The 21426-nt window shown below is 42.1% G+C and overlaps 1 protein-coding gene across 5 annotated transcripts in view; it reads left to right on the plus strand.

Moving 5' to 3' along the window:
• The window catches only part of LOC134222321 (1-phosphatidylinositol 4,5-bisphosphate phosphodiesterase), a 257905-nt gene that overhangs the window by 73073 nt on the left and 163406 nt on the right, over window positions 1-21426 (plus strand). Inside the window, exon 1 of one of the 5 annotated variants that reach the window (XM_062701467.1) lies at window positions 5539-5873. The exons of 3 other annotated variants lie outside the window; for them this stretch is intronic. The gene's annotated coding sequence lies outside the window, so the exon portion shown is untranslated. Of the gene's footprint in view, window positions 1-5538; window positions 5874-6039; window positions 6201-21426 lie in introns of those variants that run through there. One more of the 5 variants, XM_062701469.1, reaches the window with a different exon arrangement.

Raw genomic sequence — 21426 nt, forward strand, 5'->3', positions numbered from 1 at the left:
ACGGCCACATGGAGATCACCTAATCAAGAAACGGAAAACCAAATCGACCACGTTCTAATCGACGGCAAAATCTTCTCCGACAACACGAACGTCCGCACTTACCGCAGTGCGAATATTGAATCCGACTACTACCTCGTTGCAGTGTGCCTGCGCTCAAAACTCTCGACGGTGTACAACACGAGTCGAAGTCGGACGCCGCGGCTTAACATTGGGCGGCTACAAGACGGTAGACTAGCCCAAGAATACGCGCAGCAGCTGGAAGTGGCACTCCCAACGGAAGAGTAGCTAGGCGCAGCGTCTCTTGAATATGGCTGGAGATATATTCGATCCGCCATTGGTAGCACCGCAATCGCTGCACTTGGCACGGTGCCTCCGGATCAGAGAAACGACTGGTATGACGACGAATGTGAGCAGTTAGTAGAAGAGAAGAATGTAGCATGGGCGAGATTGCTGCAACACCGCACGAGGGCGAACGAGGCACGATATAAACAGGCGTGGAATAGACAAAACTCGATTTTCCGGAGGAAAAAGCGTCAGCAGGAAGATCGAGACCGTGAAGACAACAAGGTGGGAGGCACTGGCTAGAGCGCTGCACTGGGTCATTACCAAGATTTGGGAGGAGGAAGTTTTGCCGCAGGAGTGGATGGAAGGTGTCATGTGTCCCATCTACAAAAAGGACGATAAGCTGGATTGTAGCAACTACCGCGCAATCACATTGCTGAACGCCGCCTACAAGGTACTCTCCCAAATTTTATGCCGTCGACTAACACCAATTGCAAGGGAGTTCGTGGGGCAGTACCAGGCGGGTTTTATGGGCGAACGCTCCACCACGGACCAGGTGTTCGCCATTCGCCAAGTACTGCGGAAATGCCGCGAATACAACGTGTCCACACATCCTCTATTCATCGACTTCAAAGTCGCATATGATACAATCGATCGGGACCAGCTATGGCAGCTAATGCACGAACACGGATTTCCGGATAAACTGACACGGTTGATCAAAGCGACGATGGATCGGGTGATGTGCGTAGTTCGAGTTTCAGGGGCATTCTCGAGTCCCTTCGAAACGCGCAGAGGGTTACGGCAAGGTGATGGTCTTTCGTATCTGCTATTCAACATCGCTTTGGAAGGGGTAATACGAAGAGCAGGGATTAACACGAGTGGTACAATTTTCAATAAGTCCGTCCAGCTATTTGGCTTCGCCGACGACATAGATATTATGGCACGTAACTTGAAGACGATGGAGGAAGCATACATCAGACTGAAGAAGGAAGCCAAGCGGATCGGACTAGTCATCAACACGTCGAAGACGAAGTACATGATAAGAAGAGGTTCAAGAGAAGACAATTTGAGCCACCCACCGCGAGTTGGCATCGGTGGTGACGAAATCGAGGTGGTAGAAGAATTTGTGTACTTGGCTCACTGGTGACTGCCGAAAATAATACCAGCAGAGAAATTCAAAGACGCATAGTGGCTGGAAATCGTACGTACTTTGGACTCCGCAAGACGCTCCGATCGAATAGACTTCGCCGCCGTACCAAACTGACAATCTACAAAACGCTCATTAGACCGGTAGTCCTCTACGGACACGAGACCTGGACGATGCTCGTGGAGGAAGTATTCGAAAGGAAAGTGCTGCGTACCATCTATGGTGGGGTGCAGATGGCGGACGGTACGTGGAAGAGGCGAATGAACCACGAGTTGCATCAGCTGTTGGGAGAACCATCCATCGTTCACACCGCGAAAATCGGACGACTGCGGTGGGCCAGGCATATAGCTAGAATGTCGGACAATAACCCGGTGAAAATGGTTCTCGACAACAATCCGACGGGCACAAGAAGGCGAGGTGCGCAGCGGGCAAGGTGGATCGATCAGGTGGAAGATGACTTGCGGACCCCCCGTAGACTGCGTGGTTGGCGACGTGCAGCCATGGACCGAGCCGAATGGAGAAGACTCTTATATACCGCACAGGCCATAATAATAATAATAAATACATGCACAGCCAGTTCGTGGAAGAATTATGGAAAGTGATAGATTCGACTACATCTAGCATTTCAATAAATATGTTGTTCAAACATAAAAGCGGCCAGAATGGTATTTTCCGAAACTGACCTTAGATTGATGATCGGCCACACCCAAATTCTATAATCGCCAGTGGAAGGATCGATAGTTGGCCACTTTTGTAAGGACGAAAATTTCATAATACTATAACGCAACATCGATTTTATATTTGTTTTTTTTTTACGAAAATTTCCTCTAAATTATATCAAAGATAGGGAATGCGATGTGATGCAGATGTTCTAAGTTCTGCAGATCATTCTTGAATTAAGACCTAAAGGATCTACCACGTCAACTACGCTCGCTACAAAACCAATAGCACCCCATTTCCTCCACACAGGTCCTTAGAGGCCATGCGTATGATTGACGTTTTTGATATGTTCAAATCGGATATTGCCCAAGTCATTATGGTGCTCAAACCTCAAATGGTTCTACCACGTCAACTAACATCGCTGCAAAACCAATAGCAACCCATTGTTTCCATATAGGACCATAAAGACCATGCGTATGATTTAGATATCCTTCTGGAGGTCAATTTGTCTATCAGATCAACTAGGCTTAGATTCAACCGATAGCAGGCTTTGATGTCTACCCAAGATCAATTGTTAGAAACTCTTTAGACTTCTTTGAAGAACTTATCGTTTATCATGAGATGGTATCTAAGAGGATGTAAATCATGATTGGTTGCTATCAATTTTGTACCGAGCCTAGTTGACCTGGCCAATTATTCTGAATTCCAGAAAAAAATGAGAAACTTGAATCATCGTATTTTGACATATCCAAATTGTTGACCATACGCATGGCCTCAAAACGTCTGTATCAATTTTGTACCCATTGTAGTTGGACTGCAAGATCAATTGTTATTATGTCCACAATGATCCACAATTTTATTTAGACTTATCTAAATTGTGAATCATATGCATGGTCTCTTGGGTAGACTCATTGATCCGAACTCCTGAAATATTTGGAGTACTATGTAAATCCTGTTTGAACGTAGATTACTCGTAAATAAACTTTTGCATACGTCTAAAGGCTAAATTGGTATCCACTAGAGAATTAATTAAGCATATTGTGACCTTCATGATTTATTCATATGCATCTCCTATGTCAATCTCAGTTGGAATGTTCTGTTTCGCACCGCAAAAACGTAATCCAGACTTTCAGCGTGGCGAACAATCAGAAATCCATATAGAAACTGTACTTATTCACGTCTACCAGCAAAACACGCTCCTACAAAACAATGAGGACCATTGAGAATAAGAGAGAATATCGAGAACATTTTTTTATAATGATCGCAATTAATCGGATAGCCGTAGATTATTAACCGTGAGGTATCTAATCCAAGAGAGAATAATTCTTTTCAATATTTATAATCGTTTGGATCCCTCAGATACCTGCGATATATGTATTATAAATTTAATTAAAAATATGCATGAACGTTTTTGATTATTTGGTACAATACGTCAAGTGAATGAGACTGTATGGAAACATTTGTATAACCGTCAAGAGGATTCCACTGTGGTGCCTAAGAGTAAACGAGAAATGCTTCGTAGAAGCCCACCACACGCGCATAATCACATTCAGAACGTAATCATGCGAGGCAATAAATTTACCAGGAAACCTCCGCCGGGAAATTAGAAATTGATCCATGCGCTTTGGATGGAAATTGTTTTGCATAACCACTGCGACAGGTCTACCCAGTGGGGGTCATCCTATGTGTACATATCTTAATAGAATCTTTAATGGATTGATCATGGCTCGTACCGATCGATGAAAAACGAATTCGATATAAATAATTACATTATACCTAAATGAATGAATGCTTAATTGAAAGAATGTTGAAAAGGTTACGTAGCGAGGTAGCGATTATTTCAAGATCTTTTGAATCGTAATTTTTGCAGAACACACAAAAATTAAATGTTCGCTATATCAAATTATATTGGTAAAATACTCAAATGAAAAGCACTTTGAGAAGTAGGAAATTTTTCATAGTAATCTTGGAAATTTACAATTAAAACAAATAATAAAATTGCAATTAGTTACTAAATTTAAAATTTCCGTAAATGATTGAAATTTACATAAACATATGAGAAATTTTCAAAAACCAAGCAGATGTTAATAGTTGCAGATTGCAATGAAAAAATGCGAATTTTCCATACCTAATCAAAATTTTCCATTGATATTTTTTAATTATTATTTCTAAATGTCATAAATAAAAAAAATGGGCAAAGTAAAACAAACCTACTCTATGTGCGCATCAAATTCAATCAAAACTTCAACAAAAATACTAAGAATATCATTCCCCAATCAGTCTGGACTGGATTCGGCAAACCTCAGGACATTTTCCACACTTTGCTTCCGAAGAGAAATATAACAAACCTAACCATATGTGAAGGCAGTCTTGCAAAGAAAAGTGTCATCCGCTCCCGGCTGACATGTGGCGGAAAATCCAAGCGAAACGTGCGGCACGTGAGATCTGCTGCGGGGGAAGCCTTGCAAGCAAATGGGAACATGTTTGGTCTGTAGGCAATGAGAACGGAACTTTTTTTTATGTAGCTTCAGAGTTCCGCCCTCGGCTCAGCACAGCAATAGTGTGCCAGATCGCAGCCCAGGGGCCACCGCAACAATATGTACAAACATTATACACAAAGCACTCGTCGAATGTACATTTTGCGCCTTCTGAGGTGTTCCTTCGGGACGCTCTGGCTGGTGTGGCAAACGAATGGCTGGAAGGAAACAGTCACGTGCAGGACAAAACGAAGAAACGCGATAATGACGGAAACAACAATCCGAAGCCGTCCTCAAGATGACATTACGGCAACGCGGAAAATGTTTCGCTGCGATATGCCAACCCTAAGTGGGTCGGTTCATATGGACCTCAGAAAATATTAAACAGCGAAAAAATAGTCTATATACGTGTTACAGCGGTTGAATACGATTTCTCGGGAAGACATTTTATGGAAATGACAACCGCGGAAATGAGTTAAACTTTTAAACTGTCTAATGGCACATTTTTAAGCATTCTAATTTGATAAGCATGTGAGCTTGATCTGAATTATAAACTTTGTGGATAGAAAAGACTCTCAAACATAGTGAACTATTTAACGTAACGGAGCACATCACGTCTTAGAACCATAGAGATAAGTACCACTAGTTCCAGTTCTTGCCGAACTTCGTCCCTACTCCCTGCTCTGATAATTGTCAGTTTCTAGCATCAATAAGGCATAACCAAAGCATTCTGACTTCGAAACAGAACTAACCTATGACCATTACGAAAACTCCACATACTGTGCACCAAATCCTATAAGGTTGCCTCACTGCACTGACTTGTTAGAGTTCGCTATCCCTAGCCTCAGAAACTTATAGAAAGCACACATACATGTAATATACTTAAACAGGAAGCCCTTTCGGGAAACATGCGAAAAACCGACATGACAAAAAGTAAAGGGACGGTTTCCCGTTCTATCGCAGACAGTTTCTTGTTGCCATCCTTGACGGATGGACGAGTGCCACATTCGTTCGGTTCAAGCGCTACAACGGTTCGTCGTTAAAAGTTTGCCATCCACCCACTGCTCGAGCTGAAAGCACACGACCCACATCGTAACGGCTGGAGTGCTCCAGAGTCAGTCAAAACAATCGCGTGATTCAACGTACTTTCTGACAGTGCAGTCGGGGGGAAAGTTCGCGGTCGGGCATCAATCGTGCACTTCGTGTGGGCGTTCAGTTGGACAAAGTTATTGTGGATTGCAGAGGCATTACGTTAGAGCCTGGATTTGGAATCTCGCCGGCAAGGATTTGTCGTCTCACGTTGAAAGGTCAGTCAGTAATAGATAGAAGACCATGCTTCTCCATAAGTGATCGGCAGCCTTGGGCAGAGTGCGAAATTTTGAATAAGCAATCAAGTGCGAAGGCTTAATGGATAGTGCAAAATTGTTCTACCGATAAGCCCTCAGGACGCGCGTCGGGCCGATACTGTGTCCTGAGTGAGCCCATCATCGTGTGCAGTTGACCCAGATGAAAAGGGTGCTTGCTGGTGTGCTTGATTAAAATTTACTGGTCAACCGAGACACGAATCGATCATTTGCGTTGATTACATGGTCTCTTGTTAGCGAGTGCATCGAAAGTGGACGAAGGCAGGCAACGTAGGTATTAAGAAGAATTGGTCCCTGATGGATAGCTGTGGGTTTACGTGAACTCGAAAGGGCGGGCATGGACAGTCCAAATTGAATACGTAGTGCCGACGTTTGCGCTGCTCGCAATGGATGGCCAATACAGAAAGCTGAATAAATTGAAGTTATTTAACCTAATTAACACGATTGATTATATAAATGCAATAAGTTTGAAGTTTTAGTTTGGGAAATTATTTCCAACTAGTCAGTCAATAACTTTTATGATCTTAGGTAATTTAAAATCATATAAAATATAAAACTTGTTGAATAGTGATATGTATTTTGACAGTTATATTAATTACTACTTCAAGCATCCTTTTTGCATACACAAATACTATTGTCTTTCCGAATGGAAAAAGAATATATGTTTTAAGAGCAGAATATTTTACAAATCTTTCACCGCATTCGTCAAGCGCCTTCAGAGCCATCGTCCTTCATTATAACGAACAAATTTCACGAGCCTTGTAAAATAGCATTAATCATGGGGGCAAAACATACAAAAGAGCAAATCTGCGAGCTGGAAGGTAGGAACAACAAACTTTGCTATTTCATGAGCATATGTGGGTAGAAAGAAAAATACATATTCCTAAGCAAAACAATAAGCATTGTTTTGACGTAAAATAAACATCCCGGGGAAAGGCAATCATAATCTGCAGCATATCTGTGCATGACCGGTGGTGATGTGAATGAGAACAGCGGAATGTGGCAGCGGTAGAAAAAAAGGTTCTTTCAATCTAAATGCGGAACCTTTCAACCTGCAAATTATTTTTAAATCCACAGAGATCAGAAGGAACAGTCGGATTCTTATTAACACTCCTCCGACCGTGCCTCCCAAACAGTCGGAACGCTATTTTCAAATCGCTATATCTCAGCCGTTGGTGAACCGATTTGAACAATTTTGGGACTCACAAATTTTCCCGTCCATCAAGATTTGTCTGAGATGTTGAGACCTCCGATCGGACCAAAAATAACCTCTGTGGACCTCCAAACGTCGGAGCAAGTCGTGATTTTCATACAAATTTCGTGGTTGGTGCTCACCAGCTTGATGTTCATGCTAATATTAGTAAGATACTTCGAAATCCGTGAGATTTAGAAAGTTGCCGTCTTCTACAATTTTGTTCAGGAGGTTGAAACCAAACTGTCGCAGATAATATTATTTTGGAACTCGTCCGCTTGGCGGCGCAAGTGTATATGGCAATACTCCGTCAGTCAAATATTTCGGAATCCGTAGGACTTAGGAAGCTGCCGTCTTCTACAATTTTGTTCAGAAGACCAAAACCGTACTGTCGCAGATCTTATTATTTTGGAACTCGTCCGCTTAGCGGCGCTAGTGTATATGGGAATACTCGTTGGGTCAAATATTTCGGAGTCCGTAGGATTTGGAAAGCTGCAGTCTTCTACAAATTTGTTCAGGAGGCCAAAACCATACTGTCGCAGATCATATTATTTTGGAATTCGTCCGCTTGGCGGCGCTAGTGTATATAAGAAAGCTCATTGAGTCAAATATTTCAGAATCCAAAAGATTTAGAAAGCTGCCGTCTTCTACAATTTTGTTTAGGACTCCAAAAATATATTGTCGCAGATCATATTATTTTGGAACTCGTCCGCTTCGCGGCGCTAGTGTATAGGAGAAAGCTAGTTGGGTCAAATATTTCGGAATCCGTAAGATTTAGAAAGCTGCCGTCTTCTACAATTTTGTTCAGGAGGTTGAAACCAAACTGTCGCAGATCATATTATTTTGGAACTCGTCCGCTTGGCGGCGCTAGTGTATATGGGAATACTCCGTCAGTCAAATATTTCGGAATCCGTAGGATTTAGAAAGCTGCCGTCTTCTACAATTTTGTTCAGAAGACCAAAACCGTACTGTCGCAGATCATATTATTTTGGAACTCGTCCGCTTGGCGGCGCTAGTGTATATGGCAATACTCCGTCAGTCAAATATTTCGGAATCCGTAGGATTTAGAAAGCTGCCGTCTTCTACAATTTTGTTCAGAAGACCAAAACCGTACTGTCGCAGATCATATTATTTTGGAACTCGTCCACTTGGCGGCGCTAGTGTATATGGCAATACTCCGTCAGTCAAATATTTCGGAATCCGTAGGATTTAGAAAGCTGCCGTCTTCTACAATTTTGTTCAGAAGACCAAAACCGTACCGTCGCAGATCATATTATTTCGGAACTCGTCCGCTTGGCGGCGCTAGTGTATATGGCAATACTCGTTGGGTCAAATATTTCGGAATCCGAAGATTTAGAAAAATGCCGTTTTCTACTATTTTGTTCAGGAGGCCAAAACCATACTGTCGCAGATCATATTAATTTGGAACTCGTCAGCTTGGCGGCGCTAGTGTATATGGCAATACTCGTTGGGTCAAATATTTCGGAAACCGTAGGATTTAGAAGGCTGCCGTCTTCAACAAATTTGTTCAGAAGACCAAAACCGTACTGTCGGAGATCACATTATTTTGGAACTCGTCCGCTTGGCGGTGCTAGTGTATATGGCAATACTCGTTGGGTCAAATATTTCGGAGTCCGTAGGATTTAGAAAGCTGCCGTCTTCAACAAATTTGTTCAGAAGGCCCAAACTGTACTGTCGCAAATCATATTATTTTGGAACTCGTCCGCTTGGCGGCGCTAGTGTATATGGCAATACTCGTTGGGTCAAATATTTCGGAATCCGAAAGATTTAGAAAAATGCCGTCTTCTACAAATTTGTTCAGGAGGCCATAACCATATTGTCGCAGATCATATTATTTTGAAACTCGTCCGCTTAGCGGCGCTAGTGTATATGGGAATACTTGGTCAGTCAAAAATTTCGGAATCCGTAGGATTTAGAAAGCTGCCGTCTTCTACAATTTTGTTCAGAAGACCAAAACTATACTGTCGCAGATCATATTAGTTTGGAACTCGTCCGCTTGGCGGCGCTAGTGTATATGGCAATACTCGTTGGGTCAAATATTTCGGAAACCGTAGGATTTGGAAAGCTGCCGTCTTCAACAAATTTGTTCAGAAGGCCAAAACCGTACTGTCGGAGATCACATTATTTTGGAACTCGTCCGCTTGGTGGTGCTAGTGTATATGGCAATACTCGTTGGGTCAAATATTTCGGAGTCCGTAGGATTTAGAAAGCTGCCGTCTTCAACAAATTTGTTCAGAAGGCCCAAACTGTACTGTCGCAAATCATATTATTTTGGAACTCGTCCGCTTGGCGGCACTAGTGTATATGGAAATACTCGTTGGGTCAAATATTTCGGAATCCAAAAGATTTGGAAAGCTGCCGTCTTCTACAAATTTGTTCAGGAGGCTATAACCATACTGTCGCAGATCATATTATTTTGAAACTCGTCCGCTTGGCGGCGCTGGTGTATATGGGAATACTCGGTCAGTCAAATATTTCGGAATCCGTAGGATTTAGAAAGCTGCCGTCTTCAACAAATTTGTTCAGAAGACCAAAACTATACTGTCGCAGATCACATTATTTTGGAACTCGTCCGCTTGGCGGCGCTAGTGTATATGGGAATACTCGGTCAGTCAAATATTTCGGAATCCGTAGGATTTAGAAAGCTGCCGTCTTCAACAAATTTGTTCAGAAGACCAAAACTATACTGTTGCAGATCACATCGTCCGCTTGGCGGTGCTAGTGTATATGGCAATACTCGTTGGGTCAAATATTTCGGAATCCGAAAGATTAAGAAAAATGCAGTTTTCTTCAATTTTGTTCAGGAGGCCAAAGCCATACTGTCGCAGATCATATTATTTTGAAACTCGTCCGCTTAGCGGCGCTAGTGTATATGGGAATACTTGGTCAGTCAAAAATTTCGGAATCCGTAGGATTTAGAAAGCTGCCGTCTTCTACAATTTTGTTCAGAAGACCAAAACTATATTGTCGCAAATCATATTATTTTGGAACTCGTTCGCTTGGCGGCGCTAGTGTATATGGCAATACTCGTTGGGTCAAATATTTCGGAATCCGAAAGATTTAGAAAAATGCCGTTTTCTACAATTTTGTTCAGGAGGCCAAAACCATACTGTCGCAGATCATATTATTTTGAAACTCGTCCGCTTGGCGGCGCTAGTTTATATGGGAATACTCGGTCAGTCGAATATTTCGGAATCCGTAGAATTTACAAAGTGGCTGTCTTCTACATATTTGTTTAGAACCATACTGTATCAGTTAATATTATTTCGGGACTCATCCGCTTGGTGGCGCTGATTTATATGGTTTATGCATAGTTGATACATTGTCTTGGAAACTGGAAGACTTGGAAAAAAGTCTATCTTCTACAAACTTTTATGGGAACTCGAAGCCATTATGGTGAAGATCTGATATGTTCTGAATTCATCCGTTTGGCGACGCTAATTCAAATGGGTTATACATAGTGGATACTTTATCTAGGAAATTGAAAGGCTTGGAAAATATCTATTTTCTACAAACAAAAGTCATTATGTAAAAGAATTTATAAGATCGGAATTCATCTGCTTGAATGAATATTAGGTAGCACACACGGAAACAATAAACCACTAGATATATCTGTGACATGCACGTTAGGTGAATATTGTTTCATTGTTTTTATTTCACTTGATGATACATTCAATAGTACTATTTTTGTAGAAAAAAAATCAACTAATGAAGTGTCAAAATGAATTTTAAACATAACCGGTTAAACATACTTATTCTTATTTCACTCCCGCTTTGCACAGTTTGGGCAACAGTCGAAAATATCCTACACTCTGTGCTCAAGGCTGGTACAGAAATTGCAAATGGTCTCTCCTTTCTGCTGCCTGTGCGGAATCGGTTCTACAAGATACACTTATTAATTTTTGATTCAAACTAAGGTCGGAGTGGCCTGTGCGGTATATAATAGTCTTCTCCTTGGTCTTGGCTTGGTCCATGGCTACACGTCGCCAACCACGCAGTCTACGGAGGGAAGGGAAGAAGGTCCGCAAGTCATCTTCCACCTGATCGATCCACCTTGCCCGCTGCGCACCTCGCCTTCTTGTGCCCGTTGGATCGTTGTCGAGAACCATTTTAACCGGGTTACTGTCCGACATTCTGGCTACGTGCCCGGCCCACCGCAATCGTCGCGTTATGAACGATGGATGGTTCTCCCAACAGCTCATGCAACTCGTGGTTCATTCGCCTCTTCCACGTACCGTCCGCCATCTACACCCCCCTTTACCATCTCGATTTCGTCACCACCGATGCAAACTCGTGGTGGGTGGCTCACGTTGTCTTCTCTTGAACCTCTTCCTATCATGTACTTCGTCTTCTACGTGTTGATGACTAATCCGATCCGCTTAGCTTCAGTCTGATGTAGGCTTCCTCCATCTTCTCAAAGTTACGTGCCATAATATCTATGTCGTCGACGAAGCCAAACAGCTGGACGGACTTATTGAAAATTGTACCACTCGTGTTAATCCCTGCTCTGCGTATTACCCCTTCCAAAGCGATGTTGAATAGCAGACATCAAAGACCATCATCTTACTGTAACCCTCTGCGCGTTTCAAAGGGTCTCGAGAATGCCCCTGAAACTCGAACTACGCACATCACCCGATCCATCGTCGCTTTGTTTAACCGTGTCAGTTTATCTGGAAATCCGTGTTCTTGTATTACCTTGCTGGTCCCGATCGAATCGATGAATAGATGATGAGTGGGCACGTTTTATTCGCGGAATTTCTGCAGTACTTGGCGAATGGCGAACACCTAGTGCGTGGTATGTCAGTCGTATGTCTGCTTCAGCTGTGCGTAGAACGCTTCTTTCTCGTTATCATGTCTCACTTCGTGTGGGCAGTGCACGTTGATGATGCTATAGTTGAAGAAACTGCCTCTTATCTTCAGCTTGCACACCCTTGCGTCGATTGGCTGCCATCTAATCACACGTTGGCGCATCTTACCCAGCACTATGAAGCCGGTTCCCAGCTCGTTGGTGGTGCCACAGCTTTGGTAGAAGGTAGCCACACGATGCCCGCTTTTCCACACTTTCTGTCCTGTCCAGCGAATCTCGTGCAGCGCCACAACGTCGAAGTTATGGGGATGTAATTCATCGTAATTCATCCTGTCGCAACCTGCGAAGCCTAGTGACTTGCAGTTCAATGTTCCAAGCTTCCAATCGTGATCCTTTATTCGTTGTCTAGGTCTTTGCCGAGTATATCGAGTCATGCTATCTCTTATATTGCTCGTAATTATTGGCTTTCCAGGCGGCTTATTGACACACACAATATGTGTATTGCTTTTGCTTGAATGAATGGATTGAACATGTGATATTCTCACATTTTTGGAGGAGCTTCAGAAGAGCATGTTGAACATTTTCGTTTTTCAATGTCTCAACCTTCACGAGGAACTTCAGCATACCGTTTTCTAGACTTGTGTGTATACTTCCGCTTTGAAATTGTTTCAGCCTTTGTCTCACATGATTTTCAGCAAGACGAAACGCCAGGTCTTTAAAAAATAACTCCTGGCGACGCATATTTCTATTTTCCCAGGCTGAAAATTTTGTTGTAAACAATACAACGAGTTTTGTAGCATCATTTCGAGATCTCCGTAAAAAACCACCATCTTTTCGTTGGCTTCGATAGCGAGAACTCTTTTGTTATCTCACCAAAATATCTACGCCGCATTTCTTTGAATTGTAGTGCTCGATCACAAGTGGCAATACGCCGGAGGAACTTTTAGAGGAATTTCTGGATGAACTTCTGGGAAAATTCTTAGAGGAACTTCTGAAGCAATTCCTGGGCGATCTCTAGGAAGAATTTCTGGTGGAACTTACGAGAAAAATTTCTGGGAACTTGCGGAGGAATACTGGCAAACATCCCAAGGAATCCTGTAGGGACACGAAGAATTCTTGGAGGAATTTGCGGATGAGCTTTCGGCAGAATTCCTGGTGGAATTTCCACGGGAACTCCTAAAGAAACTTTCGAAGAAATTCCTTGAGGATCTATCGAAGGAATTCCTGAAGGCACATCCGGAGGAATTCCTGGAGGAACTTCCGAAATAATTCCTGAAGGAACTTTCATAGAAATTCCTGAAGGAACTTCCAAAGGAATTCCAGAAGGAACTTCCGAAGGAATCCCTGGAGGAGCTTTCGGAGGATTTCCTAAGGGCACCTCCGGAGGAATTCCTGAAGGAGCTTCCAAAGTAATTCCTGAAGGAACTTCCAAAGGAATACCTGAAGGAATACCTGCAGGAACTTCCGAAGGAATTCCTGGAGGGACTTCCGGAGGAATTCCTGGAGAACCTCCCGGAGGAATTCCTGGAGGAACTCCCAGAGAAATTCCTGGAGGAACTTCCGGAGGAATTCCTAGAGGAACCTCCGGAGGAATTCCTAGAGGAACCTCCGGAGGAATTCCTGGAGGAACTTTCGGAAAAATTCCTGGAGGAACTTCCGGAGGAACCTCCGGAAGAATTACTGGAGAATCTTCTGGAGGAATTCCTAGAGGATCATCCGAAGGAATTCATTGAGGAACTTCGGGAGGAATTCCTTGTGGAACTTCCGGAGGAATTCCTGGACGAACTTCCGTAGGAATTCCTGGAGGAATTCCTAGAGAAATTTCCGAAGGAATTCCTAGAGGAATTTCCGGAGTAATTCCTAGAGGAATTTCCGGAGGAATTCCTAGAGGAACTTCCGGAGGAATTCCTAGAGGAACTTCCGGAGGAATTCCTAGAGGAACTTCCAGAGGAATTCCTAGAGGAACTTCCGGAGGAATTCCTAGAGGAACTTCCGGAGGAATTCCTAGAGGAACTTCCGGAGGAATTCCTAGAGGAACTTCCAGAGGAATTCTTGGGGGAACTTCCGGAGAAATTTCTCGAGGAACTTACGGAGGAACTTCCGGAGGAATTCCCGGAGGAACTTCCGGAGGAATTCCCGGAGGAACTTCCGGAGGAATTCCCGGAGGAACTTCCGGAGGAATTCCCGGAGGAACTTCCGGAGGAATTCCCGGAGGAACTTCCGGAGGAATTCCCGGAGGAACTTTCGCAGGAATTCCCGGAGGAACTTTCGCAGGAATTCCCGGAGGAACTTCCGGAGGAATTCCCGGAGGAATTCCCGGAGGAACTTCCGGAGGAATTCCTGGAGGATCTTCCGGAGGAATTCCTGGAGGATCTTCCGGAGGAATTCCTGGAGGATCTTCCGGAGGAATTCCTGGAGGAACTTCCGGAGGAATTCCTGGAGAAACTTCCGGAGGAATTCCTGGAGGAACTTCCGGAGGAATTCCTGGAGGAACTTCCGGAGGAATTCCTGGAGGAACTTCCGGAGGAATTCCTGGAGGAACTTCCGGAGGAATTCCTGGAGGAACTTCCGAAGGAATTCCTGGAGGAACTTCCGGAGGAATTCCTAGAGGAACTTCCGGAGGAATTTCTAGAGGAACTTCCGGAGGAATTTCTAGAGGAACTTCCGGAGGAATTTCTAGAGGAACTTCCGGAGGAATTCCTAGAGGAACTTCCGGAGGAATTCCTAGAGGAACTTCCGGAGGAATTCCTAGAGGAACTTCCGGAGGAATTCCTAGAGGAACTTCCGGAGGAATTCCTAGAGGAACTTCCGGAGGAATTCCTAGAGGAACTTCCGGAGGAATTCCTAGAGGAACTTCCGGAGGAATTCCTAGAGGAACTTCCGGAGGAATTCTTAGAGGAACTTCCGGAGGAATTCCTAGAGGAACTTCCGGAGGAATTCCTAGAGGAACTTCCGGAGGAATTCCTAGAGGAACTTCCGGAGGAACTTCCGGAGGAATTCCCGGAGGAACTTCCGGAGGATTCCCGAAGGAACTACCGGAGAAATTCCTAGAAGAACTTCCGGAGGAATTCCTGGAGGAACTCCCGGAGGAATTTCTGGAGGAACTTTCGGAGGAATTCCTGGAGGAACTTCCGGAGGAATTCCTGGAGGAACTTCCGAAAGAATTTCTGGAGGAACTTCAGGAGGAGTTTTTTTTGGCCTCCTAAACAAAATTGTAGAAGACGGCAGCTTTCTAAATCTTTCGGATTCCGAAATATTTGACTCAACTAGCTTTCTTATATACACTAGCGCCGCCAAGCGGACGAGTTCCAAAATAATATGATCTGCGACAGTATAGTTTTGGCCTTCTGAGCATATTTGTTGAAGACGGTAGCTTTCTAAATCCTACGGACTCCGAAATATTTGACCCAACGAGTATTGCCATATACACTAGCGCCGCCAAGCGGACGAGTTCCAAAATAATATGATCTGCGACAGTACGGTTTTGGCCTCCTGAACAAAATTGTAGAAGCAGCTTTCTAAATTTTTTGGATTTCAAAATATTTGACCCAACGAGCTTTCTCATATACACTAGCGCCGCCAAGCTGGCGGTTTTGGCCTCCTGAAAAAAAATTATAGAAGACGGCAGCTTTCTGAATCTTACGGATTCCGAAATATTTGACCCAACTAGCTTTCTCATATACACTAGCACCGCCAAGTGGACGAGTTCCAAAATAATATGATCTGCGACAGTATGGATCTGACCTCCTGAACAAAATTTTTGAAGACGGCAGCTTTCTAAATCTCACGGATTCCGAAATATTTGACCCAACTATCCTTCTCATATACACTAGCGCCGCGAAGCGGACGAGTTCCAAAATAATAAGATCTGCGACAGTATGTTTTTGGCGTCCTAAACAAAATTGTAGAAGACGGCAGCTTTCTAAATCTTTCGGATTCTGAAATATTTGACTCAATGAGCTTTCTTATATACACTAGCGCCGCCAAGCGGACGAATTCCAAAATAATATGATCTGCGACAGTATGGTTTTGGCCTCCTGAACAAATTTGTAGAAGACTGCAGCTTTCCAAATCCTACGGACTCCGAAATATTTGACCCAACGAGTATTCCCATATACACTAGCGCCGCTAAGCGGACGAGTTCCAACATAATAAGATCTGCGACAGTGCGGTTTTGGTCTTCTGAACAAAATTGTAGAAGACGACAGCTTTCTAAATCCTACGGATTCCGAAATATTTGACTGACGGAGTATTGCCATATACACTAGCGCCGCCAAGCGGACGAGTTCCAAAATAATATGATCTGCGACAGTTTGGTTTCAACCTCCTGAACAAAATTGTAGAAGACGGCAACTTTCTAAATCTCACGGATTTCGAAGTATCTTACTAATATTAGCATGAACATCAAGCTGGTGAGCACCAACCACGAAATTTGTATGAAAATCACGACTTGCTCCGACGTTTGGAGGTCCACAGAGGTTATTTTTGGTCCGATCGGAGGTCTCAACATCTCAGACAAATCTTGATGGACGGGAAAATTTGTGAGTCCCAAAATTATTCAAATCGGTTCACTAACGGCTGAGATATAGCGATTTGAAAATAGTGTCTTTCGAGGCATGGTCGTTCGTGTAAGTAATGGAACGTACACACGGTCAAGCAGTTCGACCAACATTGACTCCACCTCCCGTTTATTCAAACATTCATCAATTTTTATCAACACCGACACGAACAATCAATTTATTCGACCAACAATATCACACACGAACGACCGAAGCACCAACTCGAGCACCAACCATAAAAAATATATGGGGGTTTGTGCAACTTCACTACAAATGCTCAAACATGTTCGGCGAACCTTGACTCCACCCCCGACAACTCAAACCAAAATCAAACCGTTTTAATTTTTCCCAACCGAGCCGCCAACTGTCAAATGGTTGTTCGAACAACTTCACACACGTTCCAACAAAGCAGCAACCGAAGCGTTTTCTTGGGGGTGGAGTCAATGTTCGTCGAACTGCTTGACTGGTGTGTACGTAGCATAAAACCTATCACGGTCGGAGGAGTGTTAAAGTGATACAAAAACTTTCAATTAGATGTTATCTGCTCGTTTCACCTGACGAATCATATGGCCGAACAATCGTGAGTGTTAAAAGTGTAAGGTGATTAATGATAATTGAGAAGTGAGAAGTAAGAAAAGAAAAGCTGAAAATAATAAGTGAGAACCAGGGTTTACAGAAATCGCTCTTAATAACGAGCAGCGATAAAAAAAAATGCAAAAACTGTTCCGAATCATAAAAAGCCATGATAATAAATTTATTAAATTGTAAAAACAGAATCGGATAGGCAGCCCCTACAGAGAAGCAGGGAATCATTTTTTTCTCGGATGCGCATGCGAAACAAGCGACAAAAGAGAATCAACGACAAAGCTTTGTTTTTGTTGGAGATAATAATGACAAAGATCCGAACATTTCAAGACAAAATTTTCAAAACGACTTATCTGCTTTTGTAAACAAAGATTCAAACGACGATTTGACAAATCTGATAGCTTTCCCTCGTAAACCAACACCATCCACACGTAGCGGAAACCTTCACCTACCTATTCATGGTGTTAGTTTGCGTGAGAGAGCTATCAGATACACCGAATCGTCATTTGAATCTTTGTTTATAAGTTTACAAGTCGTTCTGAAAATTTTGTCTTGATTTTTGTCAGCAACAAAAAAGAAGACAATGTTGATGCTAACTTTTTATCACGTTATTTTGCATCATATCTACAGCAAATCTCGGTTTAATGCTATCGTAGTTTCTGCTTTTATGGAAAAATTTTAGAATCTAACACTGATTACAACAAGGATGTTATCGATCATTTAGTATTTTGCGTTCGATCATTTAGTAGTTTGTCAATAACTCATTTCAGAAGATGAATTTCAAAATCTTTTGTATGGTGGACTTCTAGTGCAATGGATTTTCTACAACTCTACCGAATGTTAGAGCTCAACTAATGACGGAGTTATAGCGTTATAGTTGCAGTAACCTTAACTAAATGATTGGGATTTTGTTATCATTTAGTCAAAGTTACTGAAACTATAGCTATAACTCCGTTACTAATGAAATTCAAACAACGAACCATAAGGCAGAGTTGTAGAAAAACCTTCGCACTAGAGGTTCACCATACAACACATTTTGAAATTCAGCTTTTAGAATCAGTTATTGACAAACTACTAAATTATCAAACGCAAATTATTAAATGATCGATAACATCCTTGCAAAACTGGCATCGTATTCTCGTAAATGGCAAGGCAAATGATTCTTGTCATATTGTGTTCGGCTTCTGATAAAGGCTTGTTGTGAGGAGCGTTTGTCAGTAACAAACTCTGTTTATGACAAAGGGTACACACTTAATTTTTTTTACCGGGATCTCAGCAAAATGGTCAACTTTTACCGAGATTCACACAGCAATCATGTTTTTTGCCGAGATTATTTTGCTTTGTTTTCGCTGATTTTGTGTATATAGCGATTCCATAAAACACCGATATAGTGGGCAGGCTTGTAAAATGTCATCTGCATGTCATTTGACTAATTTGTTCATAACTTTCTTTAGAAGCCAAATTTATTCCATAATTTTAGATGTACTCATAACGCTTGAGTAGGGCTATATTTTTGTCCTTTTTGTGTACATTGCTTCAAATATAACATCTGAGGCTGGAGAGTGAAAATTCTCCAAAATGTAACGTGTCATTGATTGACACGATCATTTGAATGACATTTTGCCTCCCACGCCCCAGATTACATATTTACAGCAATGTCTTGTTAGACAAAGTTGTAGCCACATTTAAGCTCTATAAGCTCGCCATACATCATGAATTGATAGCTACCTTCGGGAAAAAGTTCTAGGAAAATTATACAAACGAATGCAAATGACATTTTACAACACTGATAGTGGGTCACAGAATATCATGAAAATTGGAACAAAATATTAGACACGTATTTTTTTATTTATGCATTAGGGTGACCATTTCCATGCTAGGGCGGTTCCAAAAATCGATTTTTTTTTCCGAAAATGACTTTTGAACAACTACCAACTACCGATTACATGGGAGGGCTGTCAGATTCGTCTAATCGACGCACACTGGGGCAGCCCTGGTTCAAACATGGAATAAACAAACTTATTTTTTAGCGGAGATCTTGTTTATTCTATGTTTATTTTCCTGAAGTGGGCACCGCAGAGTTTCAGCAAACATTTTTTTTTATTACCGAGACTTTCAGCCCGAGGCTGGCTCGTCTCGTAGGTTTCAGCAAACATGATTTTTGTCGAAATCTCAGTAATAGTGACGTTTCGGTTGCTGATATACGGTAAATATTTTGCTGGAAATCAGTAATATACGAAATTTTATGCCGAGATTCAGTTTTTAAATTTACTGAGCTACAGTGGTGCCCGATTTTGCCGAACTCGAAAAAGAAAAACTTAGTGTGAACCTCTCATTCATTGAAATGATGAAATTGAATCATATGGAATCTTACCGATACTTACTTGAGTTTTTTACCACAGTAGCATCAGAAAAGTTTCAATATACATGAATGCAGACATTTTGTTCAATATTCACAGTATTTAATGGTATTCCATTAAAGTCCAATACGCCAAATCGGCCAACAAGCGTTTTCAAAGCGCGGATTCTCCAGAGAAGTTGTTAATTACTTAATTTTGATGAACCTTGCTAAAAATTTCAAAACTCCAGAGCCTGCTGATGAAATTTGATCAGTACCGTGAGGGACCAAAATCCGTACAGCACCGAAATCCGTCCACCTCAAGAGATATCAATAAATTAAAGGGAAAAGTAATTAGCATTAGCATTACTGCCGCTAACCGCAAGTCAAGCACATCTGTATATGGACGCCCATATACAGATGTGCTCGACTGGCGATTAGCGGCAGATTAGCATTAGCATTAAGCAGTTCGCACAAATTCGTAGGTGGTACAACAAGCCAAGACTATTGTATGAGAGTAGTATCACTTTCATCCGTTACCACAGATATTGATTTGGGACTAATCACTAACTCTTAGATGGAAGCAATGCACTCTCCAATAGTCGAGATCTGTCCTGGCTACGTCCTTGCGAATGCTGAGGAAGGGGAAGGATGGTTAGTTGGACACCTACTTAAGAAAGATGCAGAGAACTCTACGACCTCTCATAGGTGCCACGGGAGGTTTTGGAATCGTTAGTGTGGAAGGTTATAACAGTAGGAATCGTTTTGGTAGAACGTGAAACACAGATAGAACTAGGATAGAAATACAAAGTAGGAAAGGGACGAGCCTGGAATTGAACCCACGACCTACTGCTTATAAGGCAGAAGCGGTAGCCACTAGACCACCGAGTTCGTCAGATGGCCATAAATGTCGTTTCGCCTGACGAATCATATGACCGAACAATCGTGAGTGTTAAAAGTGTAAAGTGATTTAATGATAATTAACAAGAAGTAAGAAAAGAGAAACTAAAAATATTAAGTGAGAAGTAAGACCTAGCACTCTTATCATTTCACACTCTTTCCTGTGAAATATAAGAAGTACGAAGAATGAATAGAGAAATATAGAGTGAGAAGTCAGAAGCCTCACTTATAATTCCTCACTCCTCATATTTCACTTCTCATTAAGAAGTGAGAAATGCGAAGTAGAAAATGAGAAACACATACAATGCATGTACCCGGCCTTGCCCAGAATGTCAATTTGATTTCACAGTTGCTATTATGATTGAAAAATGATAAAACCAGTTGCTCAACGTGGTCATTGTATTTTGTAATTGATACTTCATCATTTTATGAGAAGATTGAAAAGCATCCAATGACAGATTTCAATACATCATGCCCGCCAATTAATTTTTTATTCTATTCTGAAAAACGATATTTCCGAGAAAAGTCGTTTTCCCAGAAATAATATTTTTGGGTAAACGTCATTTTCGGAAAGGAAAAATTCTCTGTGAAATCTCGATTGTTTTTTTTTTTCAAGATTTCAATTTTGTATTTTTGATTACCTTGAAATTTTGAATATACATCCTTAATGTCAAAAAAAACATTATCTGCATCATTGGTTTGCCATTTTAATTCTGGTGTAACTTTTGACAAGGGCCTAAGCAAAAACACCTTGAACACTTTCAAAAAAATATAACTTGAAAACGGCTTGTCCGATCATTCTGGTGTCTTTATCAAAGTTTTAGGTAATCAATGGGGCTATGTGAAAAAATATGCACCGTGAAAAAAATTCAAACATTGTGTGGTGATCTATACTATGTAGAAGATCATTGAGATTGGGAGTTGTTGTAGTGTTAGTTGTCTCATCCGCGACCACTGGTCCAACACAGAGCAGAACGAGATCACAGGTCATTCAAATATACGGACTCGAGTTGACCGGTCGATATCACACGTGGCGACGAGGTAAAACGGAAAAACGCGGATTTCAATAGTGTCGAAGGATAGTGAAAATTTGG

The sequence above is a fragment of the Armigeres subalbatus genome, chromosome 3 (genome assembly GCF_024139115.2).
Source record: "Armigeres subalbatus isolate Guangzhou_Male chromosome 3, GZ_Asu_2, whole genome shotgun sequence".
NCBI classification, from domain to species: domain Eukaryota; kingdom Metazoa; phylum Arthropoda; class Insecta; order Diptera; family Culicidae; genus Armigeres; species Armigeres subalbatus.